Genomic DNA, 4,045 nt, shown 5'->3' on the forward strand with positions numbered 1-4,045 from the left:
TAAAAAAAAAAAAAAAAAAAAAAAAGAAAATATGAGTTAGGTGCTAATCGACTGTAGTTCTTTAATAAAAACAGGTTGATTTCTCAATTGAAGTGTACTTTATTTTTAAGACAAGACATTCAAGACTAAAAAGGTTCAAAAGGTTATACAGTGGGCTGGGCACAGTGGCTCATGCCTGTAATCCCAACACTATGGGAGGCTGAGGCAGGCGGATCACCTGAGGTCAGGAGTTCAAGACCAGCCGGACCAATATGGTGAAACCCTGTCTCTACCGAAAACACAAAAATTAGCTGGGCATGATGGTAGGCATCTGTAGTCCCAGCTACTCGGGAGGCTGAGGCAGAACTGCTTGAACCCAGGAGGTAGAGACTGCAGTGAGCCAAGACTGGGCTATTGCACTCCAGCCTGGATGATAGACCAAGACTCCATCTCAAAAAAACAAACAAACAAAAAGGATATGTACAGTGAAAAGCTTCTCTCCTATCCCTTCTCCTCAGCCATGCAGTTACCTAAACATGAGGCAATCACTGTTCTCGTTATTACTATGAAGCCTCCTGGAAATGTTTGATTCAAATATGCATACAGATAAATGGAAGCACGTAATACATACTGGACTATACCTTTACTTCTATCTCAGATTATCTGGAATATCATTCCATATCAGTACATATACAGTTTTGTTTTAACCGCTGCATAGTATTTCACTCTAAGTATTAACAAGGGATCCGCGAACTATGACCCAATGGCAAAGACAGGCTATTTTTGTGTAATTTATAAGCTAAGTATGCTTTTTACACTTTCGAAAGGTGGTAAAAATAGAAAAAGAATATGTGAAAGATACTATAGTCTGTAAAGCCTAAGGTAGCACTACATATCAAAAGTTCAAAACTGTTCAATGTTGCTAAAAAATTAAGGAGATAATGTCACACAATAACTTTCCCTGCTAAGGTGGAGCTAAAAAAGAAGTAACAGGCCGGGCACGGTGGCTCACACCTGTAAGCCCAGCACTTTGGGAGGCTGAGGCGGGTGGATCACGAGGTCAAGAGATCAAGACCATCCTGGTCAACACGGTGAAACCCCGTCTCTACTAAAACTACAAAAAATTAGCTGGGCATGGTGGCGCGTGCCTGTAATCCCAGCTACTCAGGAGGCTGAGGCAGGAGAATTGCCTGAACCCAGGAGACGGAGGTTGCAGTGAGCCGAGATCGCGCCATTGCACTCCAGCCTGGGTAACGAGAGCGAAACTCCCTCTCAAAAAAAAAAAAAAAAAAAAATCTCATATTTATTCAAACTATATCACAGCTGAACCTACAATCAGAAACCATCAAAGATAAAACCCCACACTTCGACCTTTATTTAGCATTATATTCCTAAACCAGTATGTGAATCTAACAAGTAACTAAACACTGAAAGAAAAAGTAGAATAGGAATAAAGCTTTAGTTCCTGTTCATTCAGACATCCAAAACAAATAAAGTAATATCAACTAACCTGTGTTAAAAGGGTTTGCTGGGGTTGCTGTAACTGGAAATAGAAAAATACACACACACAGAAAAGAATCAATTAGAATTGTTGTTTCATAGATACTTTATAAAAGAAATAATTCCTGTAAAAGTTATTCTACTTACTTATTTTTTAAACAGAAACAAAGTTTTGCTATGTTGCCCAGGCTAGTCTTGAACTCCTGAGCTGGAGCAATCCTTTTGCCTCAGCCTCCCGAAGTGGTAGGGTTGCAGACATGAGCCACTCCACCCAGCCCAGTTATTTATTTTATTTTTAAGAAAAATGTGAAAAGTAACAGAGATCACTAAGAGTATAAAGTTTTCTACAACTATTTCTAACAACTGCAGACCTCATATATAAGTAACTCATTTAATGATAGGCACTTAACTACTTTTAATAAAAATACAGAAACTGATTTTTTTTTTTGTTATTATTTCCTAGGAATAGCACCCACAGTAAAAATCTATAAAAGGGAAGATTACCATGCTACAGAAGTAACTCAGTATCATCAGGATGCTACTTGTATCAAAAAATATCACTGGCCATCAATCCAATTCATAGATATATTCCCCAATATGAGAAGCACTGTTGATGGGACAATTTGCCTTAGGCACAGAGACCATGAAGCACCAAATAATTTGATATATGGTTTTTCTGGTAATAGCAAAGTGTAATATTACCAGAAAGTAAAAAGAATTAATATGAAAGGGGAATTTTTTAAATTCTGAAATATAAACTTGACTTAGGCCAAGTTAAAATAATCTGTTTGAGGTTGTAATTCAAAACACTCACTTTACTTGGAGTCACCATGTATGAGATTAAATCATGTCAAAATACTATTTTTCTCTAAGTCAAGAACAGTTGGGTAGTGCCATTTTTTAAAGGCAGAATAACTGAGTATTATAATTTTTGCAAGGTTCGACCTCACTTATTAAGATCTTTAATAGTGTATTTCATAAGAACAATAAAATAAGTTGGAAGGGGCCGGGGGTAGTGGCTCACACCTGTAATCCCAGCACTTTGGGAGGCCGAGGTGGGTGGATCACCTGAGGTCAGGAGTTCGAGATCAGCCTGACCAACGCTGTGAAACCCCGTCTCTACTAAAAATACAAAAATTAGCCGGGTGTGGTGGCACACGCCTGTAATCTCAGCTACTTAGGAGGCTGAGACAGGAGAATCGCTTGAACCTGGGAGGCAGAGGTTGCAATGAGCCGAGATCACACCACTGCACTCCAGCCTGAGGGACAGAGCGAGACTCCATCTCAAAAAATAAATAAATAAATAAGTTGGAAGGTATTCTGAAAACAAGATAGCTGATTTGAGACCCATCTTTTATCAGTTAAGAAGTTTAAAGCAATTACTAGCGCAGTCTTCCTGGAAAATGCAATGCTTCTGAAGCCTCAAGGGGTTTAAGCCAAGGATTAAATTGGGCCATGGATCTAGGGACAAAGAAGTTATGAACTGAGAAACCTCTGCAGCCATAAAAAAGAATGAGACCAGGTCCTCTGCAAAGACATGGATAGAGGCCATTATCCTCAGCTAACTAATGGAGGAACAGAAAACCAAATACCACGTTCTCACAAGGGAGCTAAATGATGAGTACTTATGAACACAAAGGAAACAACAGACACTGAGGTCTGCTTGAGGGTGGAGGATAGAAGGAGGGAGGAGCAGAAAAAATAACTATTGGGTACTGGGCTTAATTCCTGAGTGATGAAATAATCTGTACAACAAACCACCATGACATGAGTTTACCTATGTAACAAACCCTCACATGTACCCCAGAAACTAAAATAAAAGTTTTAAAAAAAAAAGAAAAAAAGAGTGAGAGATGGCTCATGTTCTTCCATATGGTCTTTTTTTTTTTTTTTCTTGAGACACAGTCTTGATCTGTTGCCCAGGCTGGAGTGCAATGGCAAAATCTTGACTCACTGTAACCTCTGCCTACTGGGTTCAATTGACTCTCGTGCCTCAGCCTCCCAACTAGCTGAATTACAGGCACCTGCCACCATACCTGGCTACTTTTTCTGTTTCTAGTTAAAGATGGGGTTTCCCCATGTTGGCCAAACTGGTTTCAAACTCTTGACCTCAGGTGATCCACCCGCTTTGGCCTCCCGAAGTATAAGAATTACAGGCATGAGCCACCTTGCCCAAACTCCATATGGTCTTTAAATTAACTTTTTGATATCTTTCTCTTGTATTCTCCTTGCTGCTAATGTTCTTAAAACTTCCTGGCCGGACGCGGTGGCTCAAGCCTGTAATCCCAGCACTTTGGGAGGCCGAGGCGGGTGGATCACGAGGTCAAGAGATCGAGACCATCCTGGTCAACACGGTGAAACCCCGTCTCTACTAAAAATACAAAAAATTAGCTGGGCATGGTAGCGCGTGCCTGTAATCCCAGCTACTCAGGAGGCTGAGGCAGGAGAATTGCCTGAACCCAGGAGGCGGAGGTTGCGGTGAGCCGAGATTGCGCCACTGCACTCCAGCCTGGGTAACAAGAGCGAAACTCCGTCTCCAAAAAAAAAAAAAAAAGAAAGAAAGAAA

The 4,045-nt window shown here is 40.5% G+C and overlaps 1 long non-coding RNA gene across 1 annotated transcript in view; it reads right to left on the reverse strand.

Moving 5' to 3' along the window:
• Positions 1-3,734, reverse strand: part of LOC116547776 — a 4,906-nt gene extending 1,172 nt beyond the window's left edge. Inside the window, exons 1-2 of the long non-coding RNA XR_004267172.1 lie at positions 3,658-3,734; positions 1,490-2,505 (exon numbers count right to left, since the gene is read on the reverse strand). This is a non-coding gene — a long non-coding RNA (uncharacterized LOC116547776). The remainder of the gene's footprint in view (positions 1-1,489; positions 2,506-3,657) is intronic.
• Between the last annotated feature and the right edge of the window lie 311 nt (positions 3,735-4,045).

This window comes from Sapajus apella, unplaced genomic scaffold (genome assembly GCF_009761245.1).
Source record: "Sapajus apella isolate SASKATOON/1434 unplaced genomic scaffold, GSC_monkey_1.0 scaffold4637, whole genome shotgun sequence".
Lineage (NCBI taxonomy): Eukaryota > Metazoa > Chordata > Mammalia > Primates > Cebidae > Sapajus > Sapajus apella.